Source organism: Scyliorhinus torazame, chromosome 8, assembly GCF_047496885.1.
Source record: "Scyliorhinus torazame isolate Kashiwa2021f chromosome 8, sScyTor2.1, whole genome shotgun sequence".
Lineage (NCBI taxonomy): Eukaryota > Metazoa > Chordata > Chondrichthyes > Carcharhiniformes > Scyliorhinidae > Scyliorhinus > Scyliorhinus torazame.
The window spans coordinates 44,312,766-44,332,388 of record NC_092714.1 but is presented as its reverse complement, the minus strand read 5'-3'; the positions used below and the strand labels follow the sequence as shown (position 1 = coordinate 44,332,388).

The 19,623-nt window shown below is 49.0% G+C and overlaps 1 protein-coding gene across 3 annotated transcripts in view; it reads left to right on the top strand.

The window, feature by feature from the left end:
- htr1fa (5-hydroxytryptamine (serotonin) receptor 1Fa) overlaps window positions 1-19,623 on the top strand; it is a 212,947-nt gene that overhangs the window by 126,287 nt on the left and 67,037 nt on the right. The window contains exon 1 of one of the 3 annotated variants that reach the window (XM_072513461.1): window positions 17,780-17,859. The exons of the other annotated variants lie outside the window; for them this stretch is intronic. The gene's annotated coding sequence lies outside the window, so the exon portion shown is untranslated. Of the gene's footprint in view, window positions 1-17,779; window positions 17,860-19,623 lie in introns of those variants that run through there. 3 annotated transcript variants of the gene reach the window in all.

Here is a 19,623-nt window from a genome sequence, read left to right as displayed (position 1 = left end):
AGGTGCAGGTTAGGTGGATTCGCCATTCTAAATTGCCCTTAGTGTCCGAAAAAGGTTAGGTGCGGTTACTGGGGTACGGGGATAGGGGGGTGGTGTGGGATTAGTTGGGGTTCTCTTTCCAAGGGCCGGTGCAGACTCGATGGGCCAAATGGCCTCCTTCTGCACTGTAAATTCTATTATTCTATGAACAGAGTTTGAGGGCAAGTTGTGGGTTTGGAGGAAATCTCCAAAGGCAAAGTCATACAGGATGAAAGCAAGAGCTGGGCATGAACAGCTGGAAGGACAACAAGGAAACCACGCTAATAATCCATTCCAACACTTGAAGTCCAGTATGTTTCAAAATAGAAATCAATGTGATGGCCAAACATGGATTTTACCACTTTGGTCACCAGTGGTGGAGCATTAAAATTGTTCATGAAGCCAGATTTAGAGGGGAATAGGTATCCTGGAGCATTGTGGGGCTGGACACGATAATAGAGATAGGGAGGGCTAAGGCATTGCAGGTACTTGAAAACAAAGTAGAGAATTTTAAAATCAATAGGGCAGTCAATGTAGGTCAACGAGCCCGGGGGCGTTCGTGATCGGAACATGGTGCGAGTTAGGTCACGGGCAGCAGAGCTTTGGCTGATTTTAACTGGGGGGGTCATACACGGCACCGAAGCTGGGAACAATCAAGTTCAGCCTCGAACAATTACCAGCGAGAGGGATGGAATGGTGGCGACGGAGCAGAGTTTGCAGCAAGGAATGAAGACAATGGCTTTGGTCTTCCCAATACTTCTTGGAGGAAACCTCTGCTCATCCAATCCTGGATTTCATTCAAACTGTCGGACAATTTACAGACCGAAGGGCTGAGGTAATGCTGAGGTAAAGCTGGCTGTCACCTTTATACATGTGGAAACTGAAACCGTGTTTTCAGACATGAAAATTAAAAATGAAATGAAAATCACTTATTGTCACAAGTCGGCTTCAAATGAAGTTACTGTGAAAAGCCCCTAGTCGCCACATTCCGGCGCCTGTTCGTGGAGGCTGGTACGGGAATTGAACCATGCTGCTGGCCTGCCTTAGTCTGCTTTAAAAGCCAGCTATTTAGCCCTGTGCTAAACCAGCCCCTTGCATGTTTTATATAATATATAATATTCACAAATAGACCTTTGAGTGAGCAAAGAAGCAATTTATTAATTTTCAGAGCTCTGGGAGAAAAGGCCTTTGACCCCCACGCTCTGTGCAGCACCTTTTCTCGCCTGAGCTGAGGTCGCACTGGGTTAATATACAGAAGGAAAGCGGAATTAGTTTGCATTCGCATTTACATATATCCAATCAATTCTGTTCGCGTCACAATTCATAACATGCATCTTCAATGCCATAAATGGCTACAAGTTAGCTCCTATTGCCTCTAATTGGGCAGTTTGCCTTACCCAATCAATTCATTACATAGATAACGGTTACATAAAGTCATGGGGTCAATAGTCCACCAACGTTGAAACATGTCCTTCCTCATTCCTTGCTAGTTCCTTAATTTGTGGGCCCTTTGTCAGTTACAAGTCACTAAGAATACAGACATTGGGCAAAGGTTGCTAATGGCCCATTGTCTCTCCGGATGCGTCTGGTTGTGGATCACTTGTTTTGCACAAAGCTTTACTACTTCAGCAGAAGACACTGATAATAACATAGGGTCAAGAACATTGACAGAGTCCATTTCATATTAAGTGGCATCCATTTTGTATCTTCTGTAGTCCGTTCGGAATTCTACCTCTTCATTACTGTTACTGCATGACATGGTACTGCAGGATAGCATGTAGATGAGATTAGCGGGGAGGGGAGCTGAGGATTGATCTGTGGGGTAAACCGAGATAACAGTGTAAGAGCTGGAATAGAAACCTTGCAGCTGTGTTTCTGCCTGTAACTCATTCGATAAGAATGGAAACAGGTGAGTGCAGCCTCACCCAGCTGGAGGACAGTAGAAATGTTTTGGATGAGGAGGGGTGTGATCATATGTCCCAAAACCTGCAAGCAGGCCAAGAAGAATGTGCAGAGACCTTTGCCACATTTATACAGGATGCTATTTGTGACTTTGCTAAGTGCTGTTCCGGCACTATGACCAGGGGGAATCCCAATTTGGAGGAATTTAAACATGGATTTCCAGGAAAGATGCGCATAGATCCTGGAGGTGTCAGCACACTCAAGGACTTGGGAGTGGAAAGGGTAGTTGGACACAGGATGGCAGTTTTCAGGGATGGAGGGGTGAAGGGTTGTTTGTTTTTAAGGGGAGGGTCGATGACAGCAATTTTGAAGGAGTGAATGAGACATTACCTGAGGAGGGAGAAGCATTAACATCGACTAACATGGTGAACAGAAGGGGAAACTGGGTGGTCAGCAGTTTAGAAGAAATAGGCCTGAGGAAGAGGGAGAAGGGGGTGAGTCTCATACACAAGTTGTGCTTGGAGAGAGCAGGAGGGGAGCTAGGAGAGAAACTAGAGAATGTTGTGAGTTCAGAATTAGGGCAAGGGGAAGCTGTCGTGGAAGCTTCAACCACTGAATTAGGATAGGGGAAGGCAGAGGCAACGAATGGATTAGGCTCAACCTTAGGGACAAAAAGCTGTTTTTCTCCTAGATCAACAGAACCATAGAATGCCTACAGTGTGGAAGTAGGCCATTAGGCCCATTGAGTCTGCGCAGACCCACCGAAGGAGTACCCTACCTAGGCCATCTCACACACCCTGGGCCAGATTCTCCGAGCCTCCACTCCGAAATCGTGCTCGGCGCAGGGTCGGAGAATGGGCGGCAAACCCAAGATCGGATCCAACACCGCTCCCGTGATTCCCCACGGGGGCCGGTCGGGGGCCAGTGAAAGAGGTCCCCGCGGCATTTCTCCGCCGACAACAGGCTGAGTTCCCACCGGCGTGGGTCTCTCATGGTCCCACCCGGCGGGAACGTCGGCTGGCGGCTGCGGACACAGTCCGCTACTGCCCTGGTGGGAGGTGGGGGGGGAATCCTTCGCCGGGGAAGAGGGCCCTCCTGGATGGCCAGGGTTCCGATCGGGAGCCACCAATCCGTGGGCCCGCGCGACCTGGGGGGGGGGGGGGGGGGGGGGGGCTATGTTATCTGTGCCGGCCCGCGGTGTGGGTCAGCCATGTCCCACGGCGCGGCCGACCGAGGCTGCTGGCGTGCGCATTCGCGGACCCCCAACGGGTAGTGCAGGCCCCGATCGGCAGCCGGAGCTACGAGGAACATTTTATGGCCCTGCTAGCCCCCTGCATATTGGAGAATCACCCTGGACTTTCTCCAGGAAAGTTACTTGGAGGGAAACTTCCAAGAGGTGGTGGTGTTCCCATGTATCTGCTGACTTGTCCTTCGAGATGGCAGCAGCCCCCCCGGCGATTCTCCGGCCCGCGATAGGCCGAGTGGCCGCCCATGTGCAAACTCCACACAGTCAACCAAGGTCAGAATTAAACCCGGGTCCCTGGCGCTGTGAAGCAGCAGTGCTGACCACTGTGCCACCGTGCTGCCCGGGGCCAATATTTATAGCTCATCCTTACTTGCCCTTACAATGGTGGTGGTAATTTGCTTTCTTGAACAACTACAGTCCATGTGGTGTAGGTACATCCACAGTGCTATTAGGGAGAGAGTTACAGGGCGGGATTCTCCGACACCCCCCGCCGGGAATCCCGCCCCCGCTGGCTGACGAATTCTCCGGCGCCGGGGATTTGGTGGGGGCTAGCAGCGGCCCCCCCCCGGCGATTCTCCGGCCCGCGATGGCCCGAGTGGCCACCCGTTTTAGGCCGGTCCCACCGGCGTAAATTACAACAGGTACTTACCGGCAGGACCTGGCTGCACGGGCGGCCTCCAGGGTCCTCGGGGGGGAGCGCGGGGGCATCTGGCACCGGGAGGTGCCGCCATGGTGGCCTGGCTCGTGATCGGGGCCCACCGATCCATGGGCGGGCCTGTGCCATGGGGGCACTCTATTCCTCCGTGTCGGCTGCTGTGGTCCTCCACGATGGCCGACGCGGAGATGAACACCCCCTGCGCATGCGCTGGGATGACGCCAGCACACGCAGGCACTCCCACGCATGCGCCAACTCGCGCCGACCGGCGGAGGCCCTTCGGCGCTGGTTGGCGTGGCGCCAAGCCCCTTCCGAGCCAGCCAGCGCAGCGCAAAACACTCCGGCGCCGGCCTAGCCTCTGAAGGTATGGAGGATTCCGCACCTTCAGGGCGTCCCGACGCCGGAGTGGTTCACACCACTCCTTCGCGCCAGAGTTGCCCGCCCCGCCTATTCCCGCAGAATCATGCCCACAGGATTTTTGACCAAGCGACAGCGAAGGAACGGCGATATAGCTCCAAGTCAGGATGGTGAGTTACTTGGAGAGAAACTTCCAAGAGGTGGTAGTGTTCCCATGTATCTGCTGCCCTTGTCCTTCGAGATGGTAGTGGTCATGGATTTGGAAGATGCTACCTCAAGAGCCTTGGTGAGTTACTGCAGTGCATCTTGTAGATGGTGCACACGGCTGCCACTGTTCGTCGGTGGTGGATGGAGTGAATGCTTGTGAAAGGGGTGCTAATCAAGTGGGCTGCTTTGTCCTGGATGGTGTTGAGCTTCTTGAGTGTTGTTGGAGATGCACTCACCCAGACAAGTGGAGAGTATTGTATTACACTCCTGACTTGTGTCTTGGAGATGGTGGACAGGCTTTGGGGAATCAGGGGGTGGGTTTCTCCGACCCCCCGGCGGGTCGGAGAATCGCTGGTGGGCGGCGTGAATCCCGCCCCGCCATTCCGACTCCGGCTGCCGAATTCACCGGCGCCGGTTTTCGGGTGAGGGCGGGGATCACGCCGCGCCGATCGGGGGCCGTTGGCAGCGGCCCCCTCAAGCAGGGGCGGGGATCACGCCGCGCCGGTCGGGGGCCATTGGTAGCGGCCCGCCGGCAATTCTCCAGGTCCCGATGGGCCGAGCAGCGGCGCGTTCATGGCCAGACCCGCCGGCGTGAAATGGACATGGTCCATCCCAGCGGGACCTGGCTTGGAGAGGGGCTAGCGGAATCCTCGGGGGGGGGGGCCCCCACGGTGGCCTGGCCCGCGATCGGGGCCCACCGATCTGCGGGCGGGCCAGTGCCATGGGGGCACTCTTTCTATCCGCGCCGGCCTCTGTAAGGCTCCTCCATGCCCGGTGCGGAGAAGAACCCCTGTGCATGCACAGGAAACACGCCGGCGGTTCTGCGCATGCGCCAACCCGTGCCTGCTCACGGCGACTGTACGGCGCCGGTTGGTGTGGCGCCAACCCCTCCACCACCGGCCTAGCCCCCAGAAGTGCGGAAGTGTGGTGGCCCGACACTGGAGTGGTTCGCGCCGCTCTTGGAGCCAGTGTCGGGCCGCCCGCCAATTGCGGGAGAATCCCGTCCAGGAGCTGAGGTACTTGTTCAGCCTCTGACCTGCTCTTGTAGCCACTATATTTATTTGGCTAGTCCAGTTCAGTTTCTGGTCAATGGTAACCCCCAGGAAGTTGATAGTATGGGATTTAGCGATGGTAAGGCCATTAAATGTTCATGGGTGACCATTGGCTTTCAGCTAATTAATGGTGAAGAGGTTTCAGGAGGGTCTTGTGGGAGGGAGGTAAGAGGGTCCAGAGGCTGAACCTCTTTTACTGATTCCAGAGGAATACTCATAATCCTTTTGGCCCCGTAAAGGATTTATCTTTGGGGCCCCTTTGTCCTTCCCGATTTGATTTCAACTGATGGGATGGCTTGCCACTCAGGCCTGGCTTAAAATACAATTGGCTTCTGATTGATGTAACTGAACTCGTGTTTGCAAAAAAAAATAATGAGGCCCTGCCTGATTTAGACAGGCACCTGGCATGGCCACCTATACAATCCTCCAGGTTCTAATTGAAGACAACAGGAAAGAGGCGAGTTCTTAGCAGGTGAACTGGTCTGCTGAGTTTTAACGGTCTATTTGTCCCATTTTTCTGGGCAGCTGGTATTAAAATCAATCTCATGTGAACTCAGTTTTCAATAATAGTGTTCCTTCATCCAGTTGCAATCTGTCAATGTTTATGTGTTACTTTGAGGTGAGAATATAATGTTAATGGAATGTAAATTTTGTAATGTTGTTGGTTACAGAACATGTTTGATAAGGGAGCCTTTCTAGTCTACTCAGCAAGCTTTTAACTACTTGTAACCATATACATATGTACATGAAGGGTACAGACAAGGGGTTATCTCCATGTCTAGATCTTCACACATCTCAGGCCAACACCACTAGGCCTTCATGTGCCTTGTATCACTATGTGGGTGGTACTGTACTCAGTCCCAAATTTTCCCCTCTGTATACTGGACCCTTGTACTACAGTAAATAGCATAGAGTATGTGAGCAAATGTATTCCACATTGTCCCTGTCATGATATGCACTCATGCACATAATGAGATACAGACAGGCAGTGACAGACACTCAGTACAACCAATCAACACACAGGACAGAACACAACCAATCGCCAGGCAGAACACTAAAGGGGGGTTTCCCACTATAAAATAAACGAGGCATCAGCACTCTGCCTCTTTCCACTGGTGACAACTGTAGTGACAGTCAGGGTGTATGTATCAGTTAGCACCTTCTACACGTGGCTCAGAGCTAGTCTGGTCTAGTTAGTTATAGTTAGCACACTTAGATTAGGAGAGTGTCAACCCACAGCAAGCTGTGTGCACTGCTCCAGAAGTTCAATAAAACATATTGAACTAATGTCTAAGTTTGGTGTCTAATTTACAGTACAACTGCATCCAGTTGCAGTCCGTGTTACCCCAGGGTGAATAACATGACATGGTACCAGTAGTCTACTTTAGCTAAGTGGTTTACCTCGAGTGATTCCTCTGAAGGAACGTTTAAAGGCACAGCTACAGGAGCTCCAAGACCAGGGCATAATCTCCAAAGTGACGGAACTGACTGACTGGGTCAGCTCGATGGTCTGTGTAATGAAGCCCTCAGGACAGTTGCAGATATGCATAGATCCCAAAGATCTTAACCGGAACATAATGGGGGAACGCTACCCGATCCCGAAGCGGGAGGAACTGACCAGTGAGATGGCACATGCCAAATTCTTCACGAAGCTAGATGCATCGCGTGGTTTCTGGCAGATACAACTGGATGAGTCCAGCAGGAAGCTCTGCACATTCAACTCACCATTTGGCAGGTACTGTTATAACCGTATGCCGTTCGGCATTGTTTCAGCCTCTGAAATCTTCCACAGGATCATGGAGCAGATGATGGAGGGCATTGAGGGTGTGCGTATCTACGTAGATGATGTAATCATATGGTCCACATCCCCGAGGAACATATATCTCGTCTCAAACAAGTCTTTCGACGTGTCCAAGCAAATGGCCTCAAGCTGAACAAGGCCAAGTGCTCCTTTGGCATGTCATCCATGAAGTTCTTGGGCAACCAAATATCCCAGCAGGGTGTGCGACCAGATTCGGACAAAGTCAAGGCCATCAACTCCATGAAGACCCCGGAAGACAAAAAGGCGATGCTACGCTTCCTCGGTATGGCAAAGATTCATTCCCAACCTGGCCTCACACACAACGGCTCTCAGGCATCTGGTGAAGAAGTCCATGCATTCCAGTGGCTACCCACACATCAAGCAGAATGGCTCTAGCTAAAGGCAAAGCTCACCACTGCTCCGGTACTAGAGTTTTTTTACCCGGACAGGGAAACAAAAATCTCCACGGACGCAAGCCAGGACGGCATTGGTGCGGTGCCCCTCCAGAGGGAGGACTCCTCGTCCTGGGCTCCAGTTGCTTATGCGTCAAGGGCCATGACTCCTACTGAACAGAGGTACGCCCAGATAGAAAAAGAGTGCCTGGGCCTCCTAACTGGCATTGTAAAGTTCCATGACTACGTCTACGGTCTACCAACCTTCACAGTGGAGACTGACCACAGACCCTTGGTACATATAATTCATAAGGACTTGAATGACATGATGCCCAGGCTTCAGCGCATTCTCCTTCAACTCCGAAGGTACGATTTTGAGTTAGTATACACACCAGGCAAGGAGCTGATAATTGCGGATGCCCTGTCCCGCTCCATCACCTCGCCCTGTGAACAGGTTGACCTCATCCGCCAGATTGAGGCACAGGTGCAACTGTGTGACAGCAACCTCCCGGCCTCAGATGAAAGAGTGATCAACATTCGTGAAGAGACTGCCAAGGACCCTCTTCTGCAGCGTGTAATGCACCACCTCGCAAATGGCTGGCAAAAAGGGCAATGCCCTCAGTTTTTTAGTGTGAAGGATGACCTGACTGTCTTCGAGGGGATCCTCCTCAAGCTAGATCGTATGGTTATTCCTCGCAGCCTGCAGAGCTTAGTGCTCAAACAAATCCATGAGGGACACCTAGGTGTCGAAAAGTGTAGGCGCAGGGCCCGGCAGGCTGTCTATTGGCCTGGAATCAGCCAGGACATATCCAACATGGTCCTCAATTGTGCGACTTGCCAGCGTTTCCAGCCAGCTCAAACAAAATAAATACTCCAGCAACACGAGATTGTGACCTCTCCATGGTCCAAGGTGGGAATCGACCTTTTTCATGCCAATGGGCGTGACTATGTGCTCATCATAGATTACTTCTCAACTTACCCGGAAGTTGTGAAGCTGTCATACCTCACATCAAGGCCTGCAAGGAGACATTTGCCAGCCATGGTATTCCACTCACTGTTATGAGTGACAATGGTCCCTCCTTCCACAGCCAAGAGTGGTCCAATTTCGCCAAGTCGTACCAATTCAAACACATTACCTCAAACCCACACTACCCGCAGCCCAACGGGAAGGTCGCGAAAGGGGTCCGTATAGTGAAGTAACTGCTCTGCAAGGCTGCGGACTCTGTTTCTGACTTCAACCTTGCGCTGTTGGCGTGCAGGGCAACCCCTCTGTCCACCGGTATGTCTCCGGCTCAACTCCTCATGAATAGAGACCTGCGGTCGCCTGTTCCAGCCATACACTTACCAGAGCTGGATCACCTCCCAGTGCTGCAAAAGGTGCAGCAACTCAGGAACCGGCAAAAGCTGACGTACGATGCTCATGCTACCGATTTGCCTGTGCTATCTCCGGAAGATGCTGTTCGGATCAAGCTACCTGATGGAGGCTGGTCAACTCCAGCTGTTGTTGTTCGACAGGCTGCTCCCAGATCGTTTGTAGTTCGTATGGCTGATGGCTCCATTGTCAGGTACAACAGAAGGGCACTGCGCAAGCTTGCCTGCCCACCACCAAATCTTACTTTTCCAGATGTTGTTATGCCTCCTCCGGACACCTCGCACCACGAGGCCACCAATCTGGCAGCAATCCCGCCTGTCAAGGCGCCGTCGTCCCCACCTCCACCTCTCAGGCAATCGACAAGGATCCGACGTAAGCCACAAAGATTGGAGTTATAGACATTTGGCTTGTAAATGTTGTTCTGTACCTGCACGCTAGACACCTCTCATGTATATATTCATCCACTCGCCATTTAATGTAAATAGTTATACATGTACATACAGTCGCATATGCTACAAGCAACCAACACATTTTTTTTTTTTTAAAGGGGGGATGTCATGATATGCACTCATGCACATAATGAGATTCAGACAGGCAGTGACAGACACTCAGTATAGCCAATCAACACACAGGACAGAACACAACCAATCACCAGGCAGAACACTAGAGGATGGTTTTCCACTATAAAACACACGAGGCATCAGCACTCTGCCTCTTTCCACTGGTGACAACTGTCGTGACAGTCAGGGTGTATATATCAGTAAGCACCTTCTACACATGGCTCAGAGCTAGTCTGATCTAGTTAGTTATAGTTAGCACGCTTAGATTAGTAGAGTGTCGACCCACAGCAAGTTGTGTGCACTGCTCAGCAAGCTCAATAAAGCGTATTGAACTAACATCAAAGTTTGGTGTCACCAGGGTTAAAAAGCACCTCCTCCCCACCCAGCTTCGAATTCCCAAACTCACTCTTTGCTGTCTCACTCTGGCTGTGTCTTCTCTGGCTCACTGGGAGATCTCACTGGGAGTGAGTTACAAGTTGCTCTTTTAAATTGGCCTGAGGTGACTCCCCCCTCCCCCACCTGCTTTTAGATCAAAGTAGATTAAGGTGACTGACACTTAACTGCCAACCAGTTATGTGAGTGGGTGGGGCAGCCCTTGTTAACCTTCACTGCACAATTCTAGATTAATTTAAACTCCTGAAATTTAAAAAGGAACAGTCTTACCAATTGGATTCAATTCCCACCTAGCTTCAAATTCCCAAACTCACTCTTTGCTGTCTCACTCTGGTTGTGTCTTCTCTGGCTCACTGGGAGAACATTGTGCAACTGAGGATGCAGATGGGAGATAACTGAAGGGGTGGTTCCTTTTGGATCCTTGAATGACTTTGCGTCACGTAAATTAGCAACTCAATACTGAGACTTAGAGAGGGATAAATGCAAAATATGTTTATAATAGTGTAGATTATGTACAGTAAAGGAACACCTCTGCTACCATCGTGGATTCAAAAAATCTTAATTTTTCTAACCGTTCCACTATATCAAGGTGCAGCCCTCACACCTGCTGACTGCTATGCCTTGTCTGCCTGATGCTCCTATGAGAGTATGGGATTGAAGTGAGGAGAAACTTCATTTCAAAACCGTGGAGGTGAGGATTTTGTTCTTCTGGGTGATATTTGAGAAGCAGACAACACAACAGACCTGGCTGCAGTAAGTGAATGTCTTGTAGGTGCCATTTAAATATGGACCATCAGTCCCATGAGGTCATGGCGGGGCAGATGAATCTGTTATAACCTGCCCGGATCCTATTGTCTGGGGACAATTGGTTACCCCATGTTCCTGGGGGAATATGAGCTCCCTAATGAGTTGGGGGAGAGGGATACAATCATTAGCCATGCAGCTGAATATATAGAGCTGCCTAGTGTGATACTGGCTCGAGAAGGAACCAGTAGTGAACTACTGGTACTGTGTACATATTGTTGCAAATAAAGTTACTTTCTGTTTGACTCTACAAACCCGTGCTGGATTCTTTGTGGCCCTCACAAATGAATCACTGCCCGCCATGCTATGAGATTCGAAGATCTCTTTGTTAAATGGATAATTAATGAGCTGAAAAGCGGAAACTCACATGCATTAATCTGATCTGTTGCCAAGCGGGAATCACCAACTTTCCCACCTGACACTACACTTAGTCTCCAGAATGGAAAATTCCATTTGTGTTTTTTACTGTGTCCAATGCTCTCAGTAATTTCTATTGCATGTGATGGTCAGGATCTCAGGAAGAGCTGGAGTAGGTTCACCCAGTTGGTACTTCTGGTTGTCACTGGAGCAGAAAACAAAGGTTTTTAACTTGTGAAGAATGACTAAGGTATGACTTTTCCTCTGGTTGGAAAGTCGGTATAAGACATTAAGAAAATTAAATTGGATAGCCCCAAATTTGGGAGTGGAGTTTGTGATGCACATAAACGCTGTGCTGTCTGCTCATTTTATTGATTTGTGGCCTATAACCCAGTTCTCTCTGTGCTACTCAGTGGCTACATTCCTCAACAGGGGACCCCCAACTTCAGGCAAGACTTCATGCCACTTAAAGCAATCCTGCATTATTTAAAACCAGACCGTGCCTCTTAGAGCCTGCAGCAGGGGGCTAAAACTGCTTGGTTAACATTCAAAGACATACAAGAAGAGTTTCAGGCTCTTCAATAGGCAAGGGGGCATGAGCCTGGATTTTTGGATGGTTCTTAGCCAGAGGAGAGAGGTTCTCTTATCGCGGCCAGGAGGCCCTTCAAACAACTGCTCAGAAATCAATGGAATCAGGTAGATGGGGGATGGGGGGGTCATTGCTATCAGTTGAGCCCTGAGGATATGAATGTAGTGCTGCAAGAAATTCAATGACCTCACTTAAGTGGTCAAGGTCAGCGAATCCTTATCAATGTCATAATCCCAGCCAAGCTCATATCAAAACTCCAAAACCTAGGTCTTGGCTCCTCCCTCTGCAACTGGATCCTCGACTTCCTGACCCATAGACTACATTCAGTAAGGATTAACAACAACATCTCCTCCACGATAGTCCTCATTACCAGGGCCCCACAAGACTGCGTACTTAGCCCCATACTATACTCCCTATACACGGGACTGCATGGCAAATTTCGGCTCCAACTCCAACTACATGTTTGCTGATGACACGACCATAGTGGGTTGGATCTCAAACAACAATGAGTCAGAGTACAGGAGGGAGATAGAGGACATGGTGGCATGGTGCAACATCAACAATCTCTCCCTCAATATCAGCAAAACTAAGGAGTTGGCCATTGACTTCAGGAAGCGAAGTGTCGTGCACACCCCTGTCTGCATCAATGGTGCTGAGGTGGAGATGGTTGACAGCTTTAAATTCCTAGGTGTGCACATCAACAATCTGTCCTGGTCCACCCAAGTCGACGCTATGACCAAAAAGCACAACAGTGCTTCTACTTCCTCAGGAATCTAAGGTAATTCGGCATATCCACACTGACTCTTACCAATTTCTACAGATGCATCATAGAAAGCAGCCTATCTGGCTGCATCACAGCCTGGTATGGCTACTGCTCTGCCCAAGACTGTAAGAAACCACTGTGAGCTGTGAACACAGCCAGTCCATCACGCAAACCCACCTCCCATCCATTGACTCTGTTTACACATCCCGCTGCCTTGCGAAAGTGGGCAGCATAATCAAAGACCCATTCACACCCGGGTTATTTTCTCTCCCATTGGGCAGAAGATACAAAAGTCTGAGTACACGCACTAACAGGTTCAAAAACAGCTTCTTCCCCGCTGTTACCAGACTCCTGAATGACCCTCTTATGGACGGAACTGATCTCCACGCATCTTCTCTACTGTGTAGCACTACACTCCATGTGCTTCACTCGATGTCTATGTATTTACATTGTGTATTTATCGTATGTGTTATGTTTTTCATGTATGGAATGATCTGCCTGGACTGTACATAGAACTATACTTTTCACAAACTATACCTTGGTACACGGGCAGCACGGTAGCCTTGTGGATAGCACAATTGCTTCACAGCTCCAGGGTCCCAGGTTCGATTCTGGCTTGGGTCACTGTCTGTGCGGAGTCTGCACATCCTCCCCGTGTGTGCGTGGGTTTCCTCCGGGTGCTCCGGTTTCCTCCCACAGTCCAAATATGTGCGGGTTAGGTGGATTGGCCATGATAAATTGCCCTTAGTGTCCAAAATTGCCCTTAGTGTTGGGTGGGATTGCTGGGTTGTGGGGATGGGGTGGCGGTGTTGACCTTGGGTGGGGGGCTCTTTCCAGGAGCCGGTGCAGACTCGATGGGCTGAATGGCCTCCTTCTGCACTGTAAATTCTATGATAACTATGATCTATGATGACATGACAATGAATCTAAATCTAAATATGCCAAACCATACCAACTGCACCACTAGTTTCACTTTCTGTTGCAATCACCATTTTACCCACGTACCAACAATCCCTGCCACCACAACTCACATCTGCTTTCAAAAGTGCTTCATCTCACTGGCACATACATTGCTACAAGCCGTAATTCTATATATGGGCCAAATGCAGGCAAATGGGGTTAGCTTAGATGGGCTTTTTGGTTGTCATGGACCAGTTTGGGCCAAAGGGCCTGTCTCCTTGTCGTAGATGCTGTGACTTAAATCTCTGAGCCATCCACACACCATCAGCAATTCAACTGTGGTTGGCACATCACTCAAATTCCTTGCAAAACACTCACTGATAAAGTTCCCCCTCTTTTACTAGATGGCCCATAATAGATGGCAGTGACAATAAACTGGTGGAAATGCAAGCATAGCTATATATGCTGAACCCCAATAATGAGACAGCACTGGGAATAATTGGACTAGCTGTTAATAAGGCAGTGGCTAGCAGGTTTACTGAAGCCAATGAAAATTATGATATGTTTCTGTCCTATCCAACTTGTCAAATCTCAATTCACTCTAATCCTGAAATCTGTTTCGATGTACAAACTGTAGTTGGTGTGACCTTACACCTCTCGTTTTAGCCCCATCTTCTTTTCGTCATTCCAAGCCTCCATTTTTGTTTCCGATGCCCAAGAGTTGTCACCAGTGCTCCATGAGGCTGAAGGTCTAGAGGAAGAAAATGTCATTCAATCTGACAGCACAGATATAGGTCCTGCACATGACTTAGAGGATAATATAGAAATGGGATTTGCACATTCTGAATCATCGGATACAAGTAGGCTGAAGCTGGTCTCGGGAAAGAGGATGGTGCATGTGCCAGTTCCTGGAGGGGAGGGTTACACATCTGTTCTGCTCAAGAGGACTTAGGTGAGGACTTTGATGGGATGCCGGATAGGAAAAGGCTGATGGGTCTGTGCATAGAGATACTTGGTGCATTGACAGGCCTGCCACTGAGCCTGTTGTCATAACCCCCCCCCCCCCAACCCCCTGCCACAGTGTGTGACCGAAGATTAGGAGCATCCACCACCGTATAAGTGAACCCAACTACGATATAGCATCTGGTGACTGATGTCTCAGCTTCCTTTACAACACTGGCAGAAACCACCTAACATCTGAGTGCTGTGGAAGCTTAGACTGTGGTCATAGATCCATGCTTGCTGTCATGTAAGCCCAGCTTGGTGCCATGCAAGCTGAGGATGATGCCATCCTGTTTGTGGATACTAATGCACAAAGGGACTTGTAGGCTCTCAATGCAGTCCAGCAATTCCTTCAGGGGAACCGAATTCTGATCACACGCTCATGGACAACCTGTTTGTACCGTGAATGTGCCGTTTGTCTCCTCACCTTTCTCCTCTTCTCCCGAGGTGAACGCTGCAGCCATGGTGGGAATGGCTGTGCCCTCATGAGTGCCAGGTTGTGGAGGATGCAACAGACTGCCACGGATGGGGGAACCCACCCGAGTACTAGAGAGCTCCCCTCCTGAGCAATACAGGTAGGGAACTGTTTCTTCAGCACGTCAATGTTCTGCTTGACGATGCACCTCATGACAGCATGGCTCTCATTGTAGTGAGCATGGTCCAGATATGTTGGGGTTATGGAATTAACCAAGTGTTCAGGCCCTTATTTAGTGTGGTGACTCAAAATTGGCTGAAACCGCTCCCTAGAATGGCTCCCGCATTCACTAACATGATATTCTAGGCATGCTCACACACCAACTGCATCTTGAGTGAGTGGTGGCCCTTGTAGTCGATAGCTCCCTGCACCATGGGAATACCCACTACCCTGGCAAAGCCAAGTGTCTCCCCCACCTCCTTCCCTCTGTTTTGTGGGGAAAAAACTGAAGTCCTCTCTCTTGGCCTACAGAGCCTTGGTGACATGTGAGCAAACTGCAATATATTGGCAATGTCACCTGTTCCTTTTGTGTAAATATTCAGGCCCGTGGTCACCTCGAATGTAACTAATGGTGCCATTCTCACCCTGTTTTGAATTATAGAATGGTTACTACACAGGTGGAGGCCATTTCGTCCATTTAGTCCAGAGGTGCACTTTCCATGAAACACACAGCGCTGCAGTGCGGGGCCCTACCAATGGGGGGCCCCTTACTGAGAGGTAGCTGTGGTGTCGGAGCACGAGCACCAATCAGTGTAAGTCAGCCTCCATTGTCGCTCCCTTTTGATCTTGACAAAGTGGCTCTTAAACTAAGCAGTTGACCACAGATTATAAATGAAGCCCATTTAAAACCAAAGATATATGGTTAATGAAACATACCTTTCAAGCAGGCTCTTGAGCTTTGAAATCAATCATTGCTTTACTGAGTACCCTCTCTGTGCAATTAAAGTCAAAAGTTATGAATTACTGGGGCACCTAATAATGTTTGCTTGGGGATTCAAATCTGTTGCGAGATTGAGGTCAAGGAAAATAATATGAACAGACTGGAACAGCTTGTGTTTTCCACATTGATCCAGAGGATTAACACAGGAGAAAACGAGCTGCAACCACCAACTGCCACCCAGAGCAGGAGCTGAGTGCCAAATATATATTTATTTACACAATATTTATATTTTAAGAAAATAGAAACATGGCGGGTTCAGCTGCAAATAAGGGCAAAGCATCTTGCTGAACGCCAGGAGGTTTATATAATGGGCTGGATTCTCCGCCACCCACTGCTGGTAGAGAGTTCTCGATGCGGCAACGAATCCAGCAGAGTGGAAAAAACGGGTTCAGCGCTGGACGCCGGTCCATTTCTGATGCTCTGGACCTCCGCTGGTGGCAGCATCAAGGATTGCGCCCCGCGCTAGCGGGAGGATGCATATGGGTAAAAATACCTTTTTACATTCTATGAGCAGGCTGGGCACTGGATTCACCATGCTTCCATGATCTCTGGCCCTCTGGGCTGGGATTCACATGGATGTGTTTTGGTGCAGGTATTTTACAGCGTGGCTCTGACACGGTGGACCTCGCGGTGGGCTAAGGAAGTAAGTATTTAAGGTAGATGTCCCCCAAGTCCATCAGAGGGACCCAAACCCCACCAGACACCCCATCAGAGATCCCAACAGAGACCCCCCCATATCAGAGAATCACCCCCCCCCCCGCCCCGCCCAGATGCACTGGTCACCACTGCTTAAAGAGCAGTCCAGGCAGAAACAGTTAACAAAAATCGCTGCATTCCCCCTCACCTGTGCCTTACCTGCTGCCTCGGACAGATGTCTAGAAAGCTGTGGTTGTAACTTAATAGAAAGCCAAATCCACAAACAAGGCTTTAAACCCCCTCAGATGCTTTGATCTGTATGGTTTTTATTCACTTCAAAGAGAAATAGCTTTTACTAGCCTATAATTGACAGCTTGCACACAGCCAGTGTCTGGATTGATCATTTTCATTTCCCTTCACGCTTGAATGGATCGCAAAAATCCTGCTAAAAAAGTAACCTCAATTTTTACAAATATCCAGAAGTTCACTTCCTCTTTGTCTCAGCAGAAAACACTTTACTGCTTTTGATGTGGTCATGGGCTGTCAATCATAGCTTGGTGTGGAGAAAAAAATAGATTTTTTTCAAACCAAACAAAATGTTGATTTTATTTGCAGGCAGTGGGCCTTTTATTTATGCTTTGTTCGTTGCCGTGGGAAGCGTTTGGCCTCAAGGGTTTTTGTGTGTATGTGAAAAGAGAGATGTTTCTTTCAATTTTGTGGGGTGGCTGGGGGGGGGCGGTTATGGGGGGAGAAATTTTGTCCTTCATTTTTTTTGTTCGAGTGTGGATATTTATTTATTTTTCCCCCTTTTCCCACCCTTGGCGAGCCATGGCTGGATGGAAGTGGCCTTCCGTGGCAGTAACAGAAAAAAAAAATCTCCTAGGCGGCATTTATCAAACAAGAGTGACTAAAATGTTCCTTTTTTAAGTTCTTACCAGCTCATAATGCTGAGGTGTTTGTGGGTGGGTGTGGTGGTGGGGGGGGAGATTCCACTTTTTGTGTGTATGTGTGAGGAGGCGACCACAGGAAGGCCTGTGAAGTGAAAGCCCGGCCTCCTCATGTCTTTCTCTTTGGCCATGGTGGTTGAATGGCCAGTGCTTGTGCTGACAGTTTGAATTCGGGGAGTGGCGTTCCATTCGGTTGGAAGTTTTGAAATTTTTAATTGATGGTATTTCGGGAAGGGTTTGATGGCATTCGGGGGCATGACTTTACATCATTTGGGGTGGGCCACCACGTCACCTGAGGGCAGGGCATAACATGGCGGCCACAGAGAGAGAGAGCGCGTGGAGCCTCAGAAAGTGTAAGTCAACCTCCGATTTAATCTGTCCCAGCTGCAGGTCCATGAAGCTGCAGATCCAATTCAAGGTGGTGGCACAGCTCTATGAATCAGAGGGACCTTGGTGTGCATGTCCATAGATCCCTGAAGACAGCAGAACAGGTAGATAAGGTGGTTAAGAAGACATATTGAATACTTGCCTTTATCAGCCAAGACATAGAATCTAAGAGCAGGGAAGTTTGATGCAGCTGTACAAAACACTGGTTGGGCCACAGCTGGAATAATGTATACATTTCTGGTCATCTCACTTTAGGAAGGAAGTGAGTGCCTTAGAGAGAGTGCAGAGGAGATTCACCAGGATGTTACCTGAGCATTTCAGTTATGAAGAGAGATAGGATAGGCTGGGCTTGTTTTTCTTGAAACAGAGAAGGCTGAGGAGGGACCTGATTGAGGTGCATAAAACTATGAGGGGCATAGATAGAGTGGATAGAAAGGAGCCTTTCCCTTTATTGGAGGGGTCAAAAACCAGGGGGCATGATTGAAAGTAAGGGGCAGGAGATTTAGAGGGGATTTGAGGAAATAATGTTCACCCGGAGGGTGGTGAGAGTCTGGAATTCACTGCCTGAAAGGGTGGTAGAGGTGGGAACCCTCACAACATTTAAAAAGTATTTAGATGAACACTTTAAGCATACAAAGCTATGGACCAAGCGTTGGAAAATGGGATTAGAGTAGAGTCATAGATGTTTACACATGGAAACAGGCCCTTTGGTCCAGCTTGTTCATGCCGCCCAGTTTCTATCACTAAGCTAGACCCACTAGCCCGCAGTTGGCCCATATCCCTCTATACCCACCCTGACCATGTAACTGTCTAACTGTTTTTAAAAGGAAAAAATTGTACCTGCCTCTACCACTGCCCCTGGCAGCTCGTTCCAGATATTCACCACCCTCTGTGTGAAGTAATTTCCCCTCTGGTCTCTTTTGTATCTCTCCCCTCTCACCTTAAACCTATGGCCTCTAGTTCTAGACTCCTCTACCTTTTGGAAAAGATGTTGACTATCTACCTTATCTATGCTCCTCATTATTTTATAAACCTCTATAAGATCACCCCTAAGCCTCCTACGCTCCAGGGAAAAAGGTCCAAGCCTATCCAGCCTCTCCTTATAGATCAGACCATTAAGTCCTGGTAGCATTCTCGTAAATCTCTTCTGCACTCTTTCTAGTTTAACAATATCCTTCCGATAATAGGGTGACCAGAACTGAACACAGTATTCCATGTGTGGTCTGACTAATGTCTTGTACAACTTCAACAAGAAGCCCCAACTCCTGTATTCAATATTCTGACCAATAAAACCTAGCATGCTGAATGCCTTCTTCATCACCCTGTCCACCTGCGACTCCACCTTCAATGAGCTATGAACCTGTACCCCTAAATCTCTTTATTCGGTAACTCTCCCCAACTCCCTATCATTAAGTGAGTAGGTCCTGCCCTGATTTGATCTACCAAAATGCATCACCTCACACTTACCCAAATTAAACTCCATCTGTCATTCATCGGCCCACTGGTCCAATCGGTCAAGATCCTGAAGCAATCTTATATAACCTTCTTCACTATCCACTATGCCAGCAATCTTGGTGTCATCTTCAAACTTACTAACCATGCCTCCTACATTCTCATCCAAATCATTAATATTTATAACAAATAACAGTGGACCCAGCACCGATCACTGAGGCACACCACTGGTCACAGGCCTCCAGTTTGAAAAACAACCCTCCACAACCACCCTTGGGCTTTGGTCGCCAAGCCAATTTTGTATCCAATTGGCTACATCACCCTGGACTCCGTGAGATTTAAGTAGGTAAGTGCTTGATGACTGACGAGAACAAGATGGGCTGAAGGTTCTCTTTCCATATTGTAAAAAACTCTTA